Source organism: Anabrus simplex, chromosome 3, assembly GCF_040414725.1.
Source record: "Anabrus simplex isolate iqAnaSimp1 chromosome 3, ASM4041472v1, whole genome shotgun sequence".
Classification (NCBI taxonomy): Eukaryota; Metazoa; Arthropoda; class Insecta; order Orthoptera; family Tettigoniidae; genus Anabrus; species Anabrus simplex.
In genome coordinates this window covers 288,431,938-288,459,865 of record NC_090267.1, presented here as the reverse complement: position 1 = coordinate 288,459,865, position 27,928 = coordinate 288,431,938, and positions in this window count along the sequence as shown.

The window sequence follows — 27,928 nt, the reverse complement described above, 5'->3', positions numbered from 1 at the left end:
CGGATGCCCTTCCTGACGTCAACCTCATCAGAGGAGTTAATGGGAGATGAAATGAATGACGTGATATATGATAGTAGGGAGAGGGTGAAACCCGGTGCCGGCACATAGCCTACTCCTGTCGAATAGCACCAAGGGGTCTGCTCAAGGCTTAACGTCCCCATCCGACGGACGAATCACCATCAACAGCGTCATATGCCCTCACTCCATATGAGCACTGCGGAGAGGTTTGGAATTTAATCCAGGCTTTTGGCACGCAATCTAGTGATTAGAAATTGTATACCACCACCTCCCCTACCCTGCCGGCCAACATTCTGATGGTGAAAATTTTTTCGACCAACGGGACTCGAACCGGCTAACCTCGGTGTTAGACCGTTTTAGACTTCAGCGCCTTAACGATCATGGCCACCAGGCGGGCTACCTGATGTGAAATTGGTAAAGCACTAAAAACTATCTTCAGGGCTGCCAACAGTGAGATTCAAACTCACCATTTCCCGAATGTAAGCTCACACTTACACGACCCTAACCGTACGGCAAACTCACTCGGTTAGTTAATAGTGTGGTCTGGTGCGATGTACTGAGATGAATAGAAGTGCATTAAGACGAACACAAACGCCCAGTCCCCGGGATTAACCATACGCAGTTAAAATTTTCGGTCCGGTCTCGAATCGAACCCGCAGCCTTCTGGTCGAAGACCGGAACGCTGAGCCTTCGGCCAAGGAGAGGAGGGCTTGTATATCGTTAAAAATGTACATACAACTCACCTCCATTATGCGTGTGCCTGAACTTGGGACGAGGATACGAATATATCATATACTACTCAGGAAGGTATCTTCATTCTGGTTCAGTAAACTTACAATAGATCATCATCATCATCATCTGTTTACCCTCCAGGGTCGGCTTTTCCCTCGGACACAGCGAGGGATCCCACCTCTACCGCCTCAAGGGCAGTGTCCTGGAGCTTCAGACTCATGGTCGGGGATACAACTGGGGAGAATGACCAGTACCTCGCCCAGGCGGCCTCACCTGCTATGCTGAACAGGGGCCTTGTGTAGTGATGGGAAGATTGGAAGGGATAGGCAAGGAAGAGGGAAGGAAGCGGCCGTGGCCTTATGTTAGGTACCATCCCGGCATTCGCCTGGAGAAGTGGGGAAACCACGGAAAACCACTTCCAGGATGGCTGAGGTGAGAATCGAACCCACCTCTACTCAGTTGACCTCCCGAGGCTGAGTGGACCCCGTTCCAGCCCTCATACCACTTTTCAAATTTCGTGGCAGAGCCGGGAATCGAACCCGGGCCTCCGGGGGTGGCAGCTAATCACGCTAACCACTACACCACAGAGGCGGACAACTTACAATAGATACCAAAAACAAATCTGAATATTTCAGTATTATAGCTGAGCAAATTTAAGAGATATAGGACATATGTATAACATTTTTTTGAAAATGTAAAACAAAAAAAATTATTTTCAGGGAATCTACCGGGTGTTTGAACCCACCATCATGAAGCTTGCCATTTCACGATTCATATTATGCAGTCAATTTTGTGATATTGCCGTAAAGTCCAGCTGTTGTCGGGAACACTAACTCAATAATAAAATTTAAAATTGCATGCAGAGATTACCTGTTGAATGCCGCTAATTGTCTCGTGTGATTGGTGATGTATTATAGGTTGTGTGATTGTGTTACGTAAGCTAGTAACAGTGGCATTTTACTGTACAGATGAAGGACACTGTTGTTCTTATAATTAATATTAGGTTACTAGTATATTTGTATTGTTATAGAGTAAATGTGCATAATATTTTGCTTTTAACTCATGTACATAGATCACTGGTTATTGCCACACTTGTATTTCGGTTACTTTATTATGTATTGTGTCCGGCTCCATGGCTAAATGGTTAGCGTGCCGCAGGGGTCCCGGGTTCGATTCCCGGCAGGGTCGAGAATTTTAACCATAATTGGTTAATTTCGCCGGCACGGGGGCTGGGTGTATGTGTTGTCTTTATCATCATTTCGTCCGGCTCCATGGCTAAATGGTTAGCGTGCTGGCCTTTGGTCACAGGGGTCCCGGGTTCGATTCCCAGCTGGGTCGGGAATTTTAACCTTAATTGGTTAATTTCGCTGGCACGGGGGCTGGGTGTATGTGTCGTCTTCATCATCATTTCATCCTCATCACGACGCGCAGGTCACCTACGGGTGTCAAATCAAAAGACCTGCATCTGGCGAGCCGAACATGTCCTCGGACACTCCCGGCACTAAAAGCCATACGCCATTTCATTTCATTACGTATTGTGTTCTGTTTGTACATTGCTTACGTTTTTCAGTTTGTATGTAACTTTTCATTATGACTTTTTCTCATTCTTTTTTACTTTCATGCTCCAAATTTATTTTTATCTTGTTTTTATTTGTTGAACTTTGCTTTCATTCTTCTTTTTATGTTCTCCATATGTGTTATTTAGGTTAGTTATCCTTGATTTTATAATAGAAGAGTACATCTTTTAAATATGTATTAACTTGTAATTTATGTGGTCAAGTGTAAGAGAGGGCCGCAAAGCCTAACTTCACCACTGCTAAAGCCAAATAAATAAATAAATAAATAAATAAATAAATAAATAAATAAATAAATAAATAAACTTGCGATCTCGAACTAAATGAAAATGGCGTATGGCTTATAGTGCCGGGAGTGTCCGAGGACCTGTTCGGCTCGCCAAGTGCAGGTCTTTTGATTTGACTCCAGTAAGCGACCTGCGCGTCGTTATGAGGATGAAATGATGTTGAAGACGACCAGCGAAATTAACCAACCGTGCTTAAAATTCCCGTCTCTGCCCGGAATCGAACCCGGGACCCGTGTGACCAAAGGCCAGCACTCTAACCATTTAGCCATGGAGCCGGACTCGAACTAAAGCTATGCATTGACTAACTGAGAGTAAAATTGCGGTACACTCTCAGCCCGACAGTTAAGAGATTTTCATCACGCAGAAGTAGCAGCCTCCCCGGTGTCTTAGTGGTCAAGTAACAGACTCATGATACTGAGTAGGCAGGTTTGATACCAGCCGAGGTAATCGATGTTTGTAGAGTAACGCTCTCACTGCTAGATTACAGCACAATCCGAATGTTAAAAGTGTTAGATAGGTCGCCTATATGGCACCACTTTAGAACGTCTGCTGCTCGGTACCTGAGGCTATGAGATTATTATTATTATTATTATTATTATTATTATTATTATTATTATTATTATTATAGAAAGATTTAACGCTCACTATGTAGACGTATCATGAGCATTCTATTCATATATTTTCTTCTTTCTCTTCCTGGACTTTTCCCCAATTATTTGTGGTCGGCACTAGATATGGATTTTGCCTTCTTTTACGGCGGGATGCCCTTCCTAACGTCAGTATTATGTCATGGAATGTATTCACGGTTGAGAATTTCTGTGGCGGTCAGTAGTGTAATTTGATATTCGTAGATGAAGAGAAGTATATTAAGATAGAGGAATTAACTATACGAAGGTAAAATTCACTACCCGGCCAGGAATCGACCCCGGGGCCCTCTGAACCGAAGACCATTTCTTTGATCATTCAGCCAAAGAGTCATGCTAAGAATCGAACAAAAAAAGCTTCATTCATGTTTCCTAAAGGATGTTGTCCTAATCAAATGAGGAAAGCACACTTCTATGTAATAATAATAATTTGTTTAAAGTGTCTTCTATTCCTACAGTTTTAATAGACGCCGAATGCCGTAACTTTTCCCTCAAAGGAGGCTCTTCAACGATCTAGGAAATTTTTAAGTGCCAGCTGACTGCTCTGGGATTCGATCCCACGAGATTAAACACGAGTAATGAGCGCATTACCTTCTACAAGCTCTACAGATCAGCTACTATACTTTTCAGCCAATTCAGCCAGAACCGTATGGATAGAAACTAACCGATAAAGTGAGGTATAATATTGTACAGAAACTTTTGTGATGAATTATTAGAGCCATGGAATAGGGTCTCCGATAGAAGTTATAATAACCTTGATTATTCCTGGCACATAGCAAATGGCACTCATATAACTCCTGAAAGTCTCTGTGATCTTGGATATCATTATCTTCCTAAAGCTATTATTATTATTATTATTATTATTATTATTATTATTATTATTATTATTATTATTATTATTATTTTGAATCTTCAGCCCGAAGGTTGGTTGTATCCGCAACGCTATACCGTCAACTGTAATGGTGAGACATACTAGCGAAATGAGGAGTAGTGTAATTTCCCGTTGCTTTCCTCGCTGAGTCAGCCAACATAATGTAATTATATCAGTCTACCAATTCCAGTGAAATGTTCGTAGTCCACACACCAATCGATCCTATGAGCGACATTTTCCACAACATTCATTACAGGGACTGGTTACAAAAGGAATTATGTTACTAGCATCACTCGTAATATCTCAGCAACGTTCATTATGTCAAAGGTAATATGAGATTGAGAAGGATTCATGGAAGTAACATTTATTGTTCACAGAGGTGTCATCTATTACGAAGTGTTCGTATTTATTACGGATTTCGCCTAGCGATTACGGCGTTACGGTCAAAGGGGAAATCATTACGGAAAAACGACATTATCAAGAAAAACTAAATTTCTGTGTAAAAAAGGAAAGAAGAATAAATGTTCAGCTCCTTCGAGTATTACTGTTCAACCTCGCTCGTTTCCGTGGTTGCGAGTTTACAACTATACCCATACCGCAAGATACTGTAAACACTGTATCTCACGAGAAATTAATCTGGGCACAGTTATTATTATTATTATTATTATTATTATTATTATTATTATTATTATTATTATTATTATTATTATTATTATTATTATTATTATTATTATTATTATTAGCGTATTCTCCCAATAATGGAAGACGTTAAGCAAACAACTCAATCAAGCTTTCTTTGGGTTCTTCTTATTCTTCCAATAGGCTTTCATTCTCTCTGAGAAGGCTTGTTTACGTTCTTCCGACCATTTCGGTCTGCACTGTTTTTGCTGTGGTTGCTCTGATGTAACTTCCCACTTGTTGACTTTGTGTCTGAAGGTGTCTCTTTCTAAAATATCTGTTGCACATATGTTTGCGTTTTTGAGGTCCTTTCGAAGTTCGTCCAGCCAAGGTGTTGAATTCTTAAGTGAGCTAACATAATTTAATATTCTTTTTGACAGTCAATTTTCTTTTATTATTATTATTATTATTATTATTATTATTATTATTATTATTATTATTATTATTATTAACCTATCCCAACGTGTCTGTATTTAATTGGAGAGGGATATGTTCACTGCGAAGGTTTTTGTGACCAGGTTCAAGTTCCGAGGAACCTCATTCACACACAGGATGTGCGAATATTGAACCAAGTTGTCTGCCTGCGGATGTTTAAGAAGTCAAGTGTCTATGAGCAGCTGGAGCACATTTTGATAAAGTTCTCCGTTGTGTACCACACTCTAAATGCGGTTTCATAGAGTCCCAATGACACGGGCCTTTTCGGCCGGTTACCTCGCTTTGTGAGTGGTTTCATTACCCAGCATGACGAGACAGCTTCCAAGCTCCCCACTTAGTGCCCCGCATTTGATAAATTATAGCTATAAGCTCATAATGGTTGGATGACACAAAATAAAAATTCCTCCATACTTCACCTCCCGTTCAAAGAACCGACTGTGAGTTACTTCTTCTCAGAATGAGTGGAGTCTATTTATTTGTCTACACTGAAGGTTACGTAGATCGCTCAATAAAAAAGGCTACGATGATCTTATAATGATAGACAACTTCGTTTAACATTCAGGTTTCTTACTGCAGTCCATACTCCAGCAGATCCAATATATTTTGGAAGAAAAAATGCATTTAAAGGAATCTTGGTGAAGACACGCGTATGTTAAAAGCATGGACTCATCGGTGATTAATACAACACAACAACAGCAATCAACACTGATCTACATTTAGGGCTGTTTCCCAGGTGCAGATTCCCCATCAATTGTTTACCTAGATTTTTCTGAAACATGTTCAAAGAACTTTGAAATTTATTGAACATTTCCCTTGATAATTTATTCCAATCCCCTACTCCTCATCCTATAAATGAATGGTTGCCCCAGTTTGTCCTCTTGAATTCCAACTTATCTTCATTATGATCTGTCCTACTTTTAAAGGGGAAGAAGACTTAAATTTTAGGTCCCTTTAAACACGAAGCATCATCATCAGCATCACCTACTTTTAAAAGCTCAGCTCAAGCTTATTCGTATACTAACGTCATCCCACGTCATCTCTCCACTCACAGCTCGAAACATGCCACGTAGTTAAGCATCTCCTCTCCTTACTCTCAAGTCTTCCCAGCCCAAAGTGTGCAACATTTTCCTAACACTACTCCTTTGTCGGAAATCACCCAGAATAAATCGTGCTGTTTTGAATTTTTTCCAGTTCTCTTGTCAAGTAGCCCTGGAGCCATACTCTAACTGCGGTCTTACCAGGAACTTATACGCCCTCTCCTTTATATCCTTACTACAACTCCTAAGTATTCTCATAACAATGTGAAGAGATCTGTAACCTTCCTTAAAAACCTCGTTAAGATTATCCCAATGAAGATCATCCCTTACATTAACACCTAGTTACTTACAGTGATCCTCAAGAAGTACTTTCGCCCCATCAAAACAATAATTAAAACTGAGAGAACTTTTGGCCTCCTGGTGAAACTTACAACTTGTATTTTCATCACATTTACTTTCATACCATTGTCTGCTGCCCATCTTACAACATTGTTTAAGCCCCCTGCTTCGCTCACAATCCTGCAATAACAACAGAACCGTTCCTGGCACGTCTGTTATGGACCAGTAGCCGACATATCAAATTGTTCCACATGGATGTTTGAAAGCATTAAGACATGGGTCTCGCGCCATTTCTAATTGATTCCAAACAGTTCAACATGGTACCAAAGTAGAATATATTAAGTTCAATTTTAGCCCATGACGCTACGGCCTTCATGAACTTTGGCTTACCAAACGACCAGTGCTCAGTCCGAAGAGCTGCAGATTACGAGGTGACACGTGGTCAGCGCTACGAATTATTTCGACTGTTCTTCCCTGCCTTCTAAACCGGGATTGCTATTTCACCATCATATAGCTCCTCAACTGTACTCACGTAGAGTGGGGGAACTTCGAACCAGCCCTCAGATCCAGGTAAAAATCCATTACCTGGCAGTGAATCGAACCGGGACCTACGGATAAGAAGCAGGCTTGTTAACTCTAGAATGTGGGGCCACCTAAGTTCAATGGAAACTAAATTAAAGAAGATCAAATCTGTCAATATGTAAACAATCATGGCAGCTACTAAAGAGGACATTTCGAAGTATCTTGAAAGTGTGTGTAACTTTGATTCCATATCAGGTAAAAGAGAATTTTCTGATGAAAGTTATTACAGTGATGGGGATAGTTCACCAGAAAACGACGTAAATAACGACCATGCTGGGATGATAGTATATCGCGGGTTCAAACCTGGCGGATGTAAGCAGAGGGTCCATTCCATACTCCATGTCGTATGATGTCGGCATTTAAACGATCTCTAGTCACACACTAGCGTGTACCTGGAAAACTTAACCCGGAATCGGTCCGCTGTTAGAAATATCTATCATAGGTAGACCTAGTATTATCGTCGCAATATTGTCTACGCCTAGATCAGCGGGTAGATTTCCGGAATGTTTTTCCCTCTTCCATAGTGACGCCATGTCGTTATTTTCAGGGGGAAGGCCTGTAGAGGTTGCACGTGACTTTGTAGAAGATTTTTAAGTGGACACTACCTACATCTTATTTTGCATCTTTTTACAAGTTGCTTTACGTCGCACCGACACAGCTAGGTCTTATGGCGACGATGGTACAGGAAAGGTCTAGGAGTGGGGAGGATGCGGACGTGGTATTAATTAAGATACAGCCCCAGCCAGTATTTGCCTGGTGTGAAACTGGGAAACCACGGAAAACCATCTTCTGGGCTGCCGACAGTGTGGTTCGAACCCACTATCTCCCGAATACTGGATACTGGCCGCAATTAAGCAACTGTAGCTATCGAGCTCAGTTATTTTCCATTTAGCCATTGGACTGCTATGTTAGATTATTTTTAACGACATGAGCTATGGGGTCAACATTTCTTCTGTTTACAGCGTAGTGACGTATGTGTTAGGGATTGTGTACTCACAGATAGTGATACAACTTCTTCTTCGGACTACTTTACATGCTGAGAGTTGAACACTACTGAAATGTGGACTGCAGACGGAACAGTGAAGGATGTTTGCTGCTGTGGTGTCGGAGAGAATTCTTCTGCGGGCATTAACATCTGATGAGAAGAATTCACGACTATCAAAGAAGAAGGCTCTAAACTGGTCCTGATTTTCAAAGACTGATTTCCTACATTGCTCTTCGGAGTTTATTAATTAAGAGTAGAGGATATGTAAATCTTTTAAATAAAACGAAAGCCTGTGGAAGTTTTAGTATTTTTTTTACAAAATGTGTACGTTCTTTTTGTTAATAAAGGCGCTGAAGGTAGCAAAAGTTATGAATAATCAGACAATAAGCTTAATGCATTTTTAAAGTATGAAAATACCCCAAAACTAGACATGCTGTCATATTATTTAAGAAAAACGCAATGTTAAATGAATTCTATACGCGACTGATCGCGTGACGACTCGCGAATTTACTCAGTCATGAGTCATCCAACAAAGATCCAGTTTCTTTGGCATTCTGTACAGTAAAATGGAACATCGAAATGGACACCCACGTAGCCTGCCCTTAAAAGTGCGGCATTGTATACCGTATGTGAAAAGGGGAATTTAGTTGCTTCTCTTAGACGGTTGGTTATTGTCAACCGAGGGAATGGCCGTGTGGTTTGGGGTACGTAGCTGTCAGCTCGCATTCAGGGGTAATGGGCTCGAACCCCACTGTTGGCAGCCCTGAAGACAATTTTCCATGCCATTTTCACACCAGACAAATGCTGGAGCTGTACCTTAATCAAGGTACACTCCTAGCCCTTTCCTATACCAACCTCTCCACAAGACCTATCATGCCGGTGCTAAGTAAAGCAAATTGCAAAGACTTTTTCACCATTAATAACGAAACTGGATAAGTTCGGCCGCAAAATACAGATCACAGAGAAGACATTTTGCTACCGAAAGTCAGATCTTGTCGTCCGCCTCTGTGGTGTAGTGGTTAGCGTGATTAGCTGCCACCCCCGGAGGCCCGGGTTCGATTCCCGGCTCTGCCACGAAATTTGAGAAGTGGTATGAGGGCTGGAACGGGGTCCACTCAGCCTCGGGAGGTCAACTGAGTAGAGGTGGGTTCGATTCCCACCTCAGCCATCCTCGAAGTGGTTTTCCGTGGTTTCCCACTTCTCCTCCAGGCGAATGCCGGGATGGTACCTAACATAAGGCCACGGCCGCTTCCTTCCCTCTTCCTTGCCTATCCCTTCCAATCTTCCCATCCTTCCACAAGGCCCCTGTTCAGCATAGCAGGTGAGGCCGCCTGGGCGAGTTACTGGTCATTCTCCCCAGTTGTATCCCCGACCAAGAGTCTGAAGCTCCAGGACACTGCCCTTGAGGCGGTAGAGGTGGGATCCCTCGCTGTGTCCGAGCGAAAAGCCGACCCTGGAGGGTAAACAGATGATGATGATGATGATGATGAAGTCAGATCTTGTCGTGGAATATCCTTCGACCACTTGGAGAAAAGAGTTGGATCTTTCGGTGGTAAAAGAAATGTTTCTCATCCGACTTTTTACCGAAACCATCGACCAAGTGGCTGTGGTCACATACCTATCATAGTGGGAGATAGTATATTATTATTTTATTATTATTATTATTATTATTATTATTATTATTATTATTGCTCTTCTTATTATTGTAGTAGTAGTAGTAGTAGTAGTAGTTTTGTTGTTGTTGTTGTTGTTGTTGTTGTTGTTGTTGTTGTTGTTGTTGTTGTTGTTGTTGTTGTTGTTGTTGTTGTTGTTGTTGTTGTTGTTGTTCAGGATCTCAGGTACTTTGCGAGTCTGAGAGGAAATATATGTTTGACAAGAAATTATGTCAACCTTTTGCTGTAAAACTTAACATTGGAAAACACATTTCGAGGATGACACATGCGACTGTTGAGGCTGCAGCCTCTCCAGTTTCAAATTGCCAATAACATTCCGTAAATAGCCCACTATGGCAATTAAAAGAGCAGCAACACGCTACATAGTAATGATGATCCTTGGTTGGCTGCTGACTCAGCAGTATAATTATCAAACACTGTGATTGCGCAGCCAATCAGAACGCTGGGATCTTGTCAATTACAGTCATCTCCACAACCTGCCCTAATTACAGACCGCACCACGGTTTAATTTAATTAAGCCTGTTTTCGGTTAGGGGAGAATGACACACATTGCTGTTGGCCTTCATACAAAGTTATTAAAATATCATTAGCAGCCAGCGTTTTTGTGTAATTTTCACCAGAATTGTCCGACAGTATCCACCCACTCGTCCCTCGAAACATCCTTCTTAACAATAAACAACAGTTTATTTGAAATGAGTCATGGAAAGTGATACAGTTAAGGTTTCCGTAAGTCTACTAGGGCTTTTAAGTAGGCCTATGTGTATAGTTAAAGTTAGGTTGAAAACTGAAAAGTTACTTAAGACAATCACCAAACATAACCAAACCAAACAGTGTCTCAGTGCAATTAACAGTAATGTAGATTCATTTGCCGGAGAACGAGTACATTATTCATGACACTTTAAGATGTAATTCTACATCAGCTTGGTTATTAAGCCGACTTGTAAATATATTATTCATATACTTAAATAATATACCGAGCTCGATAGCTGCAGTCGCTTAAGTGCGGCCAGTATCCAGTATTCGGGAGATGGTAGGTTCTAACCCCCCTGTCGGTAGCCCTGAAGATGGTTTTCCGTGGTTTCCCATTCTCACACCAGGCAAATGCTGGGGCTGTACCTTAATTAAGGCCACGGCCGCTTCCTTCCCAGTCCTAGCCCTTTCCTGTCCCATCGTCGCCATAAGATTTATCTGTGTCGGTGCGACGTAAAGCCAATAGCACATAATAATAATAATAATAATAATAATAATAATAATAATAATAATTTTACGGAAATTCCGTGGTTTACCAAGGTGTAAGAAGGTGCCGGGATGAATGTGTGGACAGAGAAAAAAAATCAAAGTATAATTTAAAACTCTAAAATTTGAAATGGCCGTGCGGTTAGGAGCGCGCAGCTGTGAGCTTGCATCCGGGAGATAGTGGGTTCGAATCCCACTGTCGGCAGCCCTGAAGATGGTTTTCCGTGGTTTCCCATTTTCACACCTTAATTAAGGCCACGGTCGCTTCCTTCCAACTCCTAGCCCTTTCCTGTCCCATCGTCGCCATAAGACCTAACTGTGTCGGTGCGACGTAAAACCACTAGCTATCTAAAATTTGAAATGTTATTTCTTTCCTTTTTTTTCTTTCAGACTTTAGACTTTGGTTAACAACAACAAGAAAACAGGAGCTCGTTGGCTCAAATAACAAGAAAGCACAAGGTTCAGGTACACAATAAGTACGGTAGTAGAAATTAGCTTGTAGCTCGTAAGTTATACATTCAAAAGAGCTCCATTGCTCCATTCAATCAATACTTTAGGAGACTACTCTCCAAAACTTATTACAATCAAGCCTCACCAAGGCACAATCTAAATTCTACACTAGATCATTATACCCGCTTGACAGTCTCAGTTACACTTAAATAAGAATAGTTAAACTTTAACAGTGACAATAAGTGCCCATTCTATATGGCCTCAGTGATCATCAAAAGAAAATGTTCAATATATCGGCCGTAAACCAAAATGCTACGAGGCGAACCCTTGCACTCCTTTGAAAATACACTCTGAAGCACTTAAAACACTATGTGGGCTTATGGCCCGAAGTTACAGAGGCTACAGAGGTGACTAGATGGAGAAAAAAAAATAAGTTCCAAAGGAAGAGATAAATTTTAAATTTTACAAAATCATAGTCACCCCAATACCAAGTTGAATGGGAATTAAAAGAGGGTGAACACTCTTTATTCCCTAAGAATAAAGTCCTTAGACTTGCTTGAAAATTTACATTGAAAAGATTGAGATTTACATTAAGAAAGAATTTTGAAACCTTCCTCTCAAGTTAGCTTTCTGAAACTATCACATGCTTAAAAGGTGTCTGCCATTACCTTGGTCTGGTGGGCCTTCCGAGGCTGGGCGCGGCTTTCCCCCCGCCTTCACTACGTACGCACTCTAAACCGCTTGACTGGAGCGGAGGGAAAGATTCCAGAACTCTCTGGGCCGAAGCCCTGTACACACCCTCAATTCTAATTGGCTAATTTAATAAATACCCAAAATTTCTGATGGGTTGATAAGTTCATGAAGAAGGAAGAGGTAGCAGTGCTAGTAACCTTAGAACACAAAAAAACCTACAAACATTTCAGTTTTGTAAACCTAGAAATTACAAACTTCTTTGAAAACCAATTGTCCATCCTCCCACCAGAAGGAGCACATAAGTCGACAGCAGAGACATCTGAATATGCCTTCTTCTGATACACAGTTCAAGGTTCATATTACAGAGGGCCTTTTAAAAGGTACTCAGTGTAATGTACGGAGTAGGTGTAGCCTACCTCCGGGGTAATAATAATAATAATAATAATAATAATAATAATAATAATAATAATAATAATAATAATAATAATAATAATCACTCACTCACTCCGTAGGCTTCTGAGGGACGTGAAGTTTCCGTTCCGATCTCACAATCCTCTTCCATCCTTTTCGATCTTGACCCCGTCTTCCCAGTTATCAATTTGGAGGGTCCGGCATACCTTGTTGATCTCCTTCTTCCAGGTGCTTCGGGGTCTTCCTGAAGGTATTTTCCCATTAAGAGATCCCTTGTATAGATCTACTGGTGCTCTGTTATCTTTCATCCTCAGTACATGTCCAGCCCAGCGCAAAATTGACACGCTGGCAGCCAGAGTAGTGTAAATGAAAATGTCCACAACACGGTAGCTGAGGCCACACGATTATTATTATTATTATTATTATTATTATTATTATTATTATTATTATTATTATTATTATTATTATTATTATTATTATTATAGAATCCAACAGACTGCGAAGTCTTAGTCTGCGAGCCTCATCTCTTCACTTCTGAACCCTCAGGTTAGTAATATCCTGTGCCCACGTTACTGTTTCTTGCTCACCGTTCTTAGGAAAGTATAAATTAAAGACACATTATGATTTAATTGTTAGATGGAGGTACTTTCTCTCTGAAGACGAGAACATGCTGGTCGTGATGGCTTTCTTCCATTCTCTTCAGAGAGATATTTATCTAGGTTATTAAAATAAAAGGTTAACGATCCGTGATAGTTAAATCCATTATAGTTTCAAACCAAGGCAGGACCTTTCACGATAATGACCCACAGAAAGAATGACAAGTGAAAGTAAAAGTAAATTACAGTATAGACCTTCACAATGAACACGATACTACCGCCATAATATTGCATCCAAGATTCTACAATTTGCATGTTAGTTAACTGGGGCTTGAGGAACTGTTTACTTATTCCTGTGAAAGTAAACTCAACAGCCAGGTGTAGACATTAACAACTTTATTGGTTTAATGCATGTTCCAACTGCTAAAGGTCTTTCAGCACACGCCAGGCTATCGGATTTTAGTTCCGCAAATTTTCTTTATGAAGCCTCCGCGGCTCAGGCGGCAGCGCGCCGGCCTCTCACCACTGGATACCGTGGTTCAAATCCCGGTCACTCCACGTGAGATTTGTGCTGGACAAAGCGGAGGCAGGACAGGTTTTTCTCCGGGTACTCCGGTTTTCCCTGTCATCTTTCATTCCAGCAACACTCTCCATTAACATTTCATGTCATCTGTCCGTCATTTAACATTGCCCCGGAGGAGTGCGACAGGCTTCGGCAGTCGGCACATTTCCTATCCTCGCTGCTAGATGGGGCTTCATTCATTCCATTCCTGACCCGGTCAAATGACTGGAAACAGGCTGTAGATTTTCACATTTTCTTTATCGTCCCGGAAACCAACGACGCGGAATTGTGGCATTTAACTTCACCCAGAATATTCATAGGCCCTACTAGGAACTAGCTAAATGTTAAACTTCTGATATTACAATGGGGTCCTTACTAAAGTGTCCCCACTGATTTGATCTATTTTGAATGCAGGGCATTCCAAAACATGTGGGAAATAATCAGGGGGTGGATAGTACACCCCAAAACAATACAAAATGCCCCTACGAACATATGCCCGGCCGTTGATCGTTGATCCAGCTTCGTACGGGAAGTATTTGTAATAGCGTTGTCACACCATGTCGAGTCGTTGTCACCATGTTGGTGTACCGCAGGGATACTGCATTCTAATACAAGATGTCCTCAAAATGTCCACCATGTACCTGAATGCACACCTGGACACGCCACCTTATTGATTGTCGAACACTTTGGAACACTCCATGCATTGTATATATTCGACGGTAACCCTGTTCCACACGCTGGCGAAGTATTTCCATGTCCGTGACGATCGACCTCAGGGCATATCTACATAGAAACATTTTGTGGTATTTTGGGGTGTAGTATCCACCTCCCGAGAACCACATGTTTGAGAACACCGGCAAGAACTTTCACCGAATGAAACTGCAAAGCACATCTCTCACACAACTCCGAGAAAATGAAATTTTAATATTTCGAGAGTGCTTCACGACACATTCCCACAACGAACGGGCAGCGCAATGAGCAAGCTCTCCACTTCTGAAGCTTGCTATCCACAGATTGATTCCCGCTTCCGTAGTGCCGGGGCCGCCGGGTGACAGGCTGACGCGTTGCCCCCTATACCATGAGGCCGGACAGTCGCAACACAACTCATACAACAATGTATACCTCACATTAATCTAAATGACAGGCAGCAAATATTATTGACGAACCATGCGAAAAAGATTATATGAATGCTATGGTCACAATCCTTCACCCGGACATAAAACGGGTGGTTTATGGTACCAAATTTCGTAATCAACACTGTACTTACATAGTTCTTGAAACAATAAACGTTTAACAGTAAGGTACAGTAGACGTCCAATAGTCCGGCACGATCGGGACCGGCCCGGTGCCGGATTACCGAAAATGCCGGACTATCGGGCGGTACCTCTTAGTACGATATAGGTTAAGGCGTACAGCAAACAAAGCTGTAAAATGGCGTTTTGCAGTACAATGTTGATCAGCAGAATCACTTGTTTAATAACACACTCCTCTTCTCAATCGTGTTGTTTCTTATTGCCATTCCATAATAATGCCGAAGTTTATCGTTTTTATTTGTACGTCTTCCTTTACCATTTAGATTCTTTCCATCTACAACTTCTCTTTTTCCTTCTGTCCGCTTCAGTTTTTGAAGGCATGTTCCCATCTGTTGTTGAACGTGGCCCATACATTCAATTTTTGAAATCTTGTCTTTTTATCATACGGTTGACATTCCAGTACTCATTGTAGCACACATCCTTCCAGACTGAATATTTCCAGTGATGGAGATATTTAAGTAAGTCAATGCATATCAACTGGATTGTATCAGATCCATTTGCATTATTAACTTTGAAAAAATAAAAAAATGCACTTCCAATAGTTCGACAAATAATGCATCAAATTGTTCAGGAGAGATCATTATTAAGCGATAATAACATTTAAAAATCCTGAAATGGTGCCGGACCATCGGGCGTTCCGGACTGTTGGATGCCGGACTAATGGAATTCTACTGTACGACCTACACATCTTTTCGATACATAACATTCCATTTCCCCACGGAGAAGCAGATGAAAGTACCCACATTAGTCAAATAAATTTTTTGTTTCATTCCTTATTACTGTGTATGTTATATCTTTACTGTGTTTGTAATGCAAATAACGCACAAAACAATCCCACTAGATCAGTAAAATATGAGCTTTCGAAGCGTAGAGCTTGTTCATTCACTTTCTTTACAGAAACTTGTCACGTATTGGCCTTGTAAAACCCTCTCAAAACATTCGATTTTCTCGAATTTGGGTGGAAATTGAACTTCACAATTTGAACCGGGAATGATCTCCTTGTTAAAGGATCGAATGAAGGACAAGCCTACGTACTCAGAGTTTGTAGACCTAGCAAATGCATTTGATAACATCGATTAGACCAACCTATCTGAGATTTTGAAAGTGATCGCTATAAAAGACCGAGAAAGAAATGTTATATACATTCTATTAAAAAAAAATTAGTCTGAAGTGAAAATAGTCGAGAACTATGAAAACGAACCAGCTATGCAGAAAGAAGTGATGCAAGCAACAGTTTATCGTCGTCCCCCTCTCTTCTGCAAGCTTAACGTAGGGGTATTTTTGGCAAGGGAATCATAGTTCAAGAATAGGAAATAGGAACTCTGTGATTTTGCGGTGATACTATTATTTTAGTGGAATTTGCAGAAGATTCTTCCTTTCTTAATCTGTTTACCCTCCGGGGTTGGTTTTCCCTCGGACTCAATGAGGGATCCCACCTCTACCACCTCAAGGGCAGTGTCCTGGAGCGTGAGACTTTGGGTGTGGGGATACAACTGGGGAGGAGGACTAGTGCCTCACCCAGGCAGCCTCATCTGCTATGCTGAACAGAGGCCTTGTTGGGGGATGGGAAGATTGGAAGGGATAAACAAGGAAGAGGGAAGGTAGGAGCCGTGGCCTTAAGTACCATCCCAGAATTTGGCTGAAGGAGAAGTGGGAAACCACGGAAAACCACTTCGAGGATGGCAGAGGAGGGAATCGAACCCCCTCTCTACTCAACTTACCTCCCGAAGCTGAGTGGACCCCGTTCCAGTCCTCGTACCACTTTTCAAATATTGTGGCAGAGCCGGGAATTGAACCCAGGCCTCCATCGGTGGCAGCTAATCTCACTAACCACTACAGCACAGAGGCGAACATTTGCAGAAGATCTGGGGGAAATTCTGATAGTATGGACACAGTTTTGGAGAAGGAGCACAAGAATTAAATCCAATAAAATAAAAGGAATCCAATCGAACAGTAAGGTGACGCAGACAATATTACTTTAGGAAATGAAGTCTTAAAGAAGGTGCAGAACTATTGTTACTTGGGTAGTACAATAACTAACTATGGCAGAAGTAAAGAGAACATAAAATGCAGACCAGCACAAGCACAAGGAAATACTTTCTTTAAAAGTTTGCTTACCTCAAACATAGATACGCATTTTAAATTATGTTTTCGAAGATTTTATGCGGAGAGTGGCATTGTGTAGAAAAGAAAGAGAATAGAAGCTTTTGCTAGCCAATTAACGATACCTGTGAGTGGATCGGAATACAAATGAAGGGAAACTGGATCAAGTTGGTGAGCAGAGAACGATTACCTTAAATTTCTCTAGATGAGATAGATAGATAGGACACATCTTGGATACCCAGGACTTGCTCATTAGTTTTTGTGGTTACAAGCATCATTATTTGGCTTAGCCTTTACGATACTCCTTCTGTTTCCATCCGACAACAGAGCGTGTGTTTTTACTAGCTTTCTTCAAATTAGCCATTTGAATGAAAAGTATGCTCCGAGCTCGATAGCTGCAGCCGCTTTAGTGCGACCAGTATTCAGTATTCCGCAGATAGTGGGTTCGAGCCCCACTGTCGGTAGTCCTGAAGATGGTTTTCCGTGTTTTCCCATATTCATACCAGGCAAATGCTGTGGCTGTACCTTAGTTAAGGCCACGGCTGCTTCCTCCCCACTACTAGCCCTCATCCTATCTGTGTCGGAGCGTCGTAAAGCAACTTGTAAAAAAATTAGAAATATTCTAAAATGTATCGAATTTACGTGTTGACACAATATGCCCCTAGTTTTCTGGGTCGGTGGATCAAATAAAAAAGGTCCCAACTCGATATCTTTGAAGGTTAAAGAGGTAGTGGTTTTCTCGACTCTTTCAGACAGTTTTTGCGAGAAACTTGCCGTTTTATAATTTTGTTTTAATCCACTAGAGAGCTTTCCAACGGCATGAAAATGTTTAAAATTGGCCTGGAAGTATTTTCGTAAAATTTCGTTAGCTCTCTTATCGTTAGTATATTACAATACAATTTTTCTTACTTACTTAATCTGTTTACCCTCCAGGTTTGGTTTTTCCCTAGGACTCAGCGAGGGATTCCACCTCTACCGCCTCAAGGGCAGTGTCCTGGGGCGTGAGACTTTGGGTCGGGGGATACAACTGGGGAGAATGACCAGTACCTCGCCCAGGCGGCATCACCTGCTATGCTGAACAGGGGCCTTGTCGGAGGATGGAACGATGGGAAGGGATATACAAGAAAAAGGGAAGGAAGCGGCCGTGGCCTTAAGTTAGGTACCATCTCGGCATTTGCCTAGAGGAGAAGAGGGAAACCACGGAAAACCACTTTGAGGATGGCTGAGGAGGGAATCGAGACCCCCTCTACTCAGTTGACCTCCCGAGGCTGAGTGAACCCCGTTCCATCCCTCTTACCACTTTTCAAATTTCGTGGCAGAGCCGGGAATCAAACCCGGGCCTCCGAGGGTGGCAGCTAATCACACTAACCACTACACCGCAGAGGAGGACTACAGTACAATCATTACAATAAATGAGCAGGACCTACTCACTCCCCAGTTGGTGCTGATCCATGTTGGGAGAGAAAGAGTTTTCTATTCATCCATTGTAAATGAAACCATCCTCCAAACCCACAAACAAAAGTGCACAAGATGAACTGTAATGACAAATTACAACCTCCGCATCCATTTCTTTCAGCCGGTGCAGAATTCTCTGAATTTTTATGAGTTCCAAGCTTACAGAAACTATTTTCTTTTTTTGCTATTTGCTTTACGTTGCACCGACACAGATAGGTCTTTTGGCGACGACGGGATAAGAAAGGCCTAGGAATTGGAAGGAAGCGGCCGTGGCCTTAATTAAGGTACAGCCCCGGCATTTGCCTGGTGTGAAAATGGGAAACCACGGAAAACCATCTTCAGGGCTGCCGACAGTGGGGCTCGAACCCACTATCTCCCGATTACTGGATACTGGCGGCACTTAAGCGACTGCAGCTATCGAGCTCGGTGCCAGAAACTATTAACATGACATTTTCGTCTCCAAACCAAGCCAGTTCCATATCACTATTATTTCAAAATTCCAAACTGTATTAAATACATTGATAGAAACAATACTGGAACGCATATATAATTCATTTCATTACTACCTAAAATAAGCTTCTTTCCGTATAACTCAGTACGTTCTCCTTCCCTCACAGACCTTTGGTCGTCGTTAATTTGTTAGTAAATCCTGTTCTAATTTCATGAATATTCTTGTTTGAAATGAGGTTAGTAATTTCAAAGTAGTCTACTGTCGAGCCCCCTGTGTGTGTGGCGCGGTTTGCTAGTAAACATGCAGTCTGTCATCTAATCTACCCTTCATAAAGTGGTGAAAAGCTCCCTATTCATCAAGCGAGTCTATAAAGCGATCCCTTTTGGTAATCTGAGAACATTATTATTCCTTTAAAGGAACTCCCTAAGGGCCGTTTCAACTCCGTGATAGTTCAATTCGCCAGAACAAAAGAGGCCCGGCCACCCTTCCCCGACACAAACATGTTTGCAGTTTCCTTGCGTTTAACGACGCAAACATTTACTGTAGCAGGGCAACTCAGGTCGACCATGACGTGGTATATTTGGACCCGTGCCTTTCCTTTATAGCTGTTCCGTAACAGTAGTAGCAATATAGTGCGCTTCTATCGTAATGTTACACTGTCAAATATCCTAAAAACAGTTTCCACTTATTATCGAAAACCTACCCCCGATCATTACCGTGTTGTTAATTCTAGCAATATGACTGGCTCTGAACATCATAGCTCAGCGTCTCAGGATCAACCGGGAAAGCTCAGAGCCAAGTTGTCATAATAATAATAATAATAATAATAATAATAATAATGGCGTGTGGCCTCCGGAGAGGCCTGGTGTAGGTCTTTTGAAATGACGTCTATAGGCAACCAGCACGTCTGTGAGGATGAATGAACTGAATTCTAATGTTGAAGACACGCACCCAGTCTCCGAGCCAGAAGAATAAACTAGTGAAGGTTAAAATCGCCAACCCGGCCAGGAATCGAACCCGAGAGCCTTTGAACTAAAGTCCAAGCACGCCAACAACTTAGCCATGGAGCCAGACTAAATTCGTGTTCTCGTCCCGAGGTGTTGCTGCTCTTTTCAGACACATTGAGGTGAACTGCATGTAGGCTACTATTTCAGCCACGTACTAGCCCTCTTGCCATTTAAAAATCTCTGGCAGTTCCGGAAATCGAACGCGGGACTTCGAGGACGGCAGTTAATAGCTCTAACCGTCACGCTATGGAGGCGGACGTAAGTACAGTTATGACTGATGATTACTAGTTTTGATAACGGATTGTGGTCGGCCGCGCGGTGTAGAGGTAGTATGCCCACCTCTTACCCGGAGGCACCGGGTTCGATTCACGGCCGGGCCAGGGATTTTTGTCTGGATCTTTGAGCTGGTTCGAGATCCACTCAGCCTACGTGATTACAATTGAGGAGCTATCTGACGGTGAGATAGCGTCCCCGGCCGAGAGGATTCGTCGTGCTGACCACATGACACCCCGTAATCTGCAGGCCTTCGGGCTAAGCAGCGGTCTCTTGGTAGATCATGTACCTTCGGGGCTGTTGCGCCATGGGGTTTGGTTGGTTTTTTGGATAAAGAATTATGACCAAAACGTTTACAAAATCTTTTTCACACAACTTCCTCGATATATTTGCTGTCTGTCATTTCTAGTACGATATACATCATAATAAGAGCAGTATTGTAGCTAGAAGTGTTTCATGAATCAGAGATCATAATGAGGCAAGATCCTATCCGTGGATCATGAACTTGTGAAGCGTAGAGCTTGTTTCCTGCACTAAACGTTCGTTGGAGTCTACAAACCATTAACTCAGGGAAAACATCCTTAATTCTCGTGCACGAGATTATTGAAGTGGTACAATGAAGTGAGCAACAGGAGAAGAAAGTTTAATTTGTGTGGGTACAAGCCCCTGTTAGAATCCCAAGCAGAGGCAATGAGCTAGCAGATAAAACAGCACGATCAGCTGCCACTGAAGACCAACAGACATACACTACAGTTCCAGCATCGGAATACGCCTCCTTGCTTCGTTGACTGCAATTGACGACGTGGAATAACAAGTGGCATAATACCTCCCAACAACGTGGAAAACATAATGCCACTATCCATCAAGATATTCTGAACGTACTTTGGCACCATGAGCGTCCCTACTCGCACCAATTCATCAGAGCAATCGCAAGAATGAAATTTCATCAGAGTTGTTTCCTTCGGCACCTCCAGAAAATCCGAGTACAACAGTCTCTCTTTTGTTCATGTTTAGCTGATACAGATTCAGATCTTAATCACATATTCCTTGGATGTCCACTCCTTTTTGTTTCCACTACTTGTCTACTACAAAAATTATTGTCGTTGGGATACCACTTACCAGTTGTTCTTTCGTCAATTTTCCACAAAAGCGACCAATCTGTCTACCTTCAATTATATGCATTTCTTTCTGATATTGGATTGCTGATCTAAAACATTTACCTAGCATTGATCTTACCCTGCCAGAACTATAGCACTCCTACCTCCTTCTGTCCCATGGAATACTCACGTGTACCACTGGAAGCCATAAAGGGCCTTACGACGAGAAGATGAATCCCCGTTATTGGACATTATAAATTTTCCAGCTAACTCATTGCTGGTTGCCAGCGTTTCGCCCTCGTGTGCTAGGTTGGGCTCATCAGTTGGTATCTAGCACACCTACCAAGACGCTGGTTAGTGCATACTGTGGAGGCCACTGCGTAGGCTAACTGTAGCCACCGGCAGTGCCAATGCACTATGAGAGACTTTGTCTCATTATCAAAAATTGATGCCTGCTTGGCCATCAGATGATATAGATGTTGATTCCCATAGGGAATCTGAAATATTTGTTCCGAATGAGTAAATTTTTGATAATGAGACAAAGTCTCTCATAGTGCATTGGCACTGCCGGTGGCTACAATTAGCCTATGCAGTAGCCTCCACAGTATGCACTAACCAGCGTCTTGGTAGGTGTGCTAGGTACCAACTGATGAGCCCAGCCTAGCACACGAGGGCGAAACGCTGGCAACCAGGAATGAGTTAGCTGGAAAATTTTTAATGTCCAATAACGGACCATTTATATTGGTATTATAAATTTACTCATTCGGAACAAATATTTCAGATTCCCTATGGGAATCAACATCTATATCATAAGTGGGATTTGTCCCGAATGCCAAAAAAAGAAAAAGTCTATTGTGGTTATGTGTCGCAAGCTGCTCTTGTGAAGCACTTTCGAAATATTCAAATTCATCTTATTATTATTGGTTCGGAGTTTCACTTTGAAATTTGAGACGGTGAAATTTCTCGTCATGGCCTGTACGTATAATGAAAATGAATCAAGTCGATAGGGACACGATAGCAAAGCGTCCTTCCAAACAGGCTGATCTAGTCTCCAGGAGCTGAATACAAAATCATCTTTGTTTAACATGTGGCATCACTGTGGACTTCACAGCACTGACATCTCAAATTTCAAGTCCAATTTATCTTCATTCCCTGTCATCATTTAGTTTATTGAAAAATTATATAACATGTTACTGCAGTGAGTTCATAAACCCATTGCCACTACCATTAGCTACGGTAAATCCATGTCTACAAAACAAGTTACAACACATCCCATGTCCGCCATGATCTAACAAGTTAACAACATGAGCGGAAGTTCTCGGAAAACACCGGAAACACATTAGTTAAAGCAACAGATCATGGATATGGCACACAGCCATAAACTTTTTATTGAATAATGGGTTGCTCTATTAACTATTACGACGTCAAGTAATTCACAGGATGATTTATGAAATTGTGCAACAGTACACATAGTTAAAAGTGAATTTAAACTGCTTTTGCTATGAGGGACAACGTGTTCCCAGAAGTGTTATGAAACTCATGTAATGTGCGGTATAAGATCTTAGCACATCTCTATAAATAAAATTTACGTTTTGTTTGTACATCATGGAAATGGTCATTTTGTTGGACTGAAAAACCTACTATCTGCGCACTTTTTATCGATAGATATGTGTACGGGTTTGAGGAGTAAGGAGGGAGCACTTGCGGTTCCGTTAGTACTGCCAACTGAATGGAAATGAAATCTGAATTGAATCGATAATATGATCAATCGATAAGAATTTTCTAAACCTTTGTTATTTTAAGCCAACAACTGTATCACACACACATTATATAACATTTCTCGATGCGAATCTTATTCCTAGAGTGAATTCTATAGTTTGGCTTTGCTGTGTAAATAACAACAGTACTAGTACGTAAAGTGTACGCCAGACGTCGCACAGCGATGCATAAGCGATTCATAGTTTGTGTTTCAAAGATTGCCAGTACGAATCTCGAAGGGTGTAAATCTATCGCTAAAAAGTACGCAGATAGTATCCATGCCAAATAAAGATCTTAATATTTTTTTTGACGTGACGTCTTACAACACACTATATCATGTTCGGAAAGTGAGGGTCACGAATTTTTGTTCTCCGGTCTGTCGCAATTAATTTTTTTAAACTAAGCAGTACGTTTAATGCAAATGCATCATTGCATAGTTCGACCCTTGAACTACATACTGTACTTACAATCTTATTGAGCTGGCGTCATCAGCCCGCGGGCAGAGCTGCGCCGCGAACCTCTGATTTTGAATGGTTCAGTACTCTTCGAACCATTGCAATGAGCTCATCTAATCGGAGCAATAATGGTGTCAATTTGTGAGTAAACAAACATACCGAACGCTATAATGACCAAATAAATGTTATAGGAAATTTCCTTTTGGAAAAATCAAGTGGTCATGAATATGCCTTTCAATAAAATGTGTGACGCGATGTTACCTAGCAACCGTGCTGGCTGTGATGTGAAGTATTGATGGATGGCCATGACATACAGATCCGTGGCTTCTGCAGCTCTCAAAAAACAGGAAGAACAAACACACATAGTAACGTTATAATCAACACAAACAGTTTCATTGCAGCTTACAAGCCAAATCAGTTATTTGACCATCGAGATTTCAATACAGTGCCTCATGTGGGGTACCGTTCCGACTTGATGGTTCAGTCACCACTGATCTGCATTGAGGGCTGTCACCCAGGTTATAGTTGTTTACCTAGTCTTTCTTTTCTCAAATGATTTCAATGAAATTGAAAACACTAACCAACATGATTTTGCGGTAAAATAGAAAATATGTAATTCTTATGGAAATCGCTGCCCTGATTCCGAAAATGATGCTATTTTTTTCCTATCACGTCTAGTTTTGACGCAATTCGGTGTTTTAGTATCTGCATGAATTCGTAAGATGTAATGTTGAGGGATGTTCTCGCACAACATTTTTTAGAATACAATTATGTGATTTGATTTGTTATTGTTTGCATTTTATTATAGGTTTATTGCTGTCTAAATTTTCATTTTGTAGTTGGGGATTTCCTGGTAAATTCATAACAAACTCCCCCAGATACGCAATAGACCGCGAGGTATGTAGGATTGAAGATAAGGCAGTTGAGAGTTTGTGTTTCATCTTAGACAACTTGAATAATCAGACGTGTTAAAAGCCCCAGCCCTTATGCAATGTTTATGATGGACTGATAAAGCAGTTTCCTTTCAAAGATAATAGTCCGAAAGTATTATACACAAGAAGATGAACTTGTATTTTGTACGGATGTTTCAAATCTTCTACGTCGATTGGGAGAGAAAGAGTATGATCCTAGTAAGTGACGTGTTTTTATTGACTCTTCCAAAATAAGTTTAAAGGCTGTTTTGCTTCATAATACAAATGTTCTGGCATCCGTCCACTTGCACACTCCAAAAATGTCTGAAACATCCGAGACCTTAAAGTTGGTGCTTGAAAAAATTAAATATCATGCGCATGGGTGGCAAATTTGCGGTGATTTGAAGACCATTGGATTGTTGCTGGGACAACAAAAAGGCTATACAAAATTTCCCTGTTTCCTATGCGAATGGGATAGCAGGGCACGGGATAAACATTGGGATACAGTGAATTGGACAAAAAGGAAACAACTACAACCAGAATCCAAAAATGTCTTGAATGTAAGTCTTATTGACCGTGAAAAAAGTTTACTTCCACCCTTAACATCAAATTTGGATTGATGAAACTGTATGTCGAGGCATTAGATAAAAGTAGCCTATACTTCCAATATTTATCCACTAAATTTCCCTCATTATTAGATGCAAAAATCAAAGAAGGCGTATTTGATGGACCACAGATTCGTAATCAGATGAAGGATAAAATTTTCACAGACACGATGACCAAAATTGAGAAAGAGGCATGGAACGCATTCAAAGATGTAGTGACTAAATTCCTTGGCAACATTAAGGACCCTCAATACAAAGAAATTGTAAGGAAAATGTTGGTAAAGTTTAAGGAACTCGGTTGTAATATGAGCCTTAAGCTTCATTTCTTAGCTTCGCATCTGGATTATTTCCCTCTAAATTTCAGAGCTGTCAGTGAAGAACAAGGTGAAAGGTTTCACCAGGATCTCAAAGATGCAGAACGACGCTATCAGGGACGTTGGGATGTGAATATGATGGCCGATTACTGTTGGTCGATTGCACGAGACGACTCTTCTAGAGATCATTCAAGAACTTCAAAAACCCGGAAATTCCACGGGAAACGGGAAAAGACGGAGGTGTGAATCTAACCTGCACATAATGTAAGTAACAAAACTATGTATGTTTAACCATGTAATTTTTATTCAAGGTACGGTTATATTCATTTAAAAGCAACTGTACAGTCGAAACTAAATAGGCGCTTTATGCTTCAGTTTCACGAATTTCAATATAAATTAAAAATATAATACATACTACCTACTTGCTTACAAAGCAGCATTTATGTGTATTCAATGCATGAAAAATATGATTGCGTTTTGCAAGCTGAAATTTACATTAATACATCAAATTTAATCATTACTAAGTATCAACAATTTTTCGTAAGAACAAAATAATATTTTGTAAAATTGCCACCAAACCAGACGTGATTCGCCAAAACTAATTTTTTTTCTCGAATTCTGCGTTAAGAAATTCATAAAACCCACCTTTTTCGTTTTTACTGCACAAAAAAAGTTTTATTTTGCAGGCTAGTGAAATTTATCAAACATCTCCCTTGCTTAATTATTCCAATCGCTAAATCCTCTTCCTATGAACGAATATTTGCGAAAGTTTGTCTTCTTACATTCCATTTTACATTCATATTATAACTGTCGTACAACCCTTTTTTCCGACACAACGGTACCATTACAGTAGACGTAAAACAGTTAGGGCACAAGAGGCATGGTGTGCGAAATCATATAAAATACCAAATGTATTGAAACGTTTATAACAATTTGTAACAATATAAATTATTATAACTGTTTTTGAAACATAGTATACTCAGGCTGTATACAGTAATTAGCCACCTGTACCGCCAGATAAGAGACGTATCGATAAAATCATTTATTTATTTATTTATTTATTTATTTATTTATTTATTTATTTATTTATTTATTTATTTATTTATTTATGGGCGTGACAATTGTCCACTAAGATGCCATTCGTTTCTCTCTATAGTTATCATCGGCCACTTCTAAACAAAACTGTATTGAACAGACTGTCTAACGTGCCTTTCACTTCACAGTAAGTCAGACTTCCGCCGGGTGACATCACGAAAACCCAGTGGGACACCCATATGTTATTTTTGCTTGTTTTGGTTATGGTAATGGTGTAACGTAGTACTATCACATCCAAGGTTGGCGGCGGTGCGCCCCAAGGATGGGGAAATGTTAGTATTGGGAAGGCACCAGCCGTGGTCTTAATTAAGGTAGAGCACCACCATTTGCTTGGGGTGAAAATGCGATACCACCGATAACCATCTTGACGGAACCGAACCCTGAACCCCTTGGAAATAAAGGCCAGCTATTTGGCTGGACGATGCAGATACTGATAATTCTTGTCTCATCGACTTTGTCTAGAAGTTGAGTGTAATGAAATGTCAGCAATAGCATTTTAGACTCACGCTTACTAGACAGACCTACTTTTTCCTATTATGGTCTCGTATTCTACGTCAAACTTTGTGGCAGTGGCCGCCCCATTCGAAATAGTCTCCTTCAAAATAGAACCAGTAAATCATTATCACCAGGCTGATGACTGTTGTGTTGCGAAAACATAGAATGTATCGCGACGGTTCAAAATGTTTACACCATGTAAGTAGATCGCAATTCCGCTTTCCGTACAATATACACTCAGATTTGTTTAACCGGCTGAGTGGCTTCGACGGTTGAGGCGCTGGCTTCTGACTCCAAGTTGGCAGGTTCGATCTTGGTTCAGTCCGATGGTATTTGAAGGTGCTCAAATACATACGTCAGCCTCGTGTCGCCAGATTTACTGGAATGTAAAATAACTCTTGTGGGACGAAATTCCGGCATCTCGGCGTCTCCAAAAAAAGTCAGAAAATAGTTAGTGGGACGTAAAACAATATTATTATTATTATTATTATTATTATTATTATTATTATTATTATTATTATTATTATTATTATTATTATTACTGTTTTTAGTGGATCACAGAGGTGAAAGAAAGTGCGGGCATGAATGGGTCTATCTACGACAATCAAAAGATTAATTAAAAACTTTAAAATCAAGGTTACCGGTATATTTCTTATGGCTGGTTTTTTTTTTCAAATGTCAAATTTTAACAAAACACGTCGCTCAGCGACAGAACAAGATTTCAGGTACAAAACTAGCTCGTTAGCTTAGATACAAAGTAGGGAATTGTCAATTAATCATCTGAGCTTAAAGC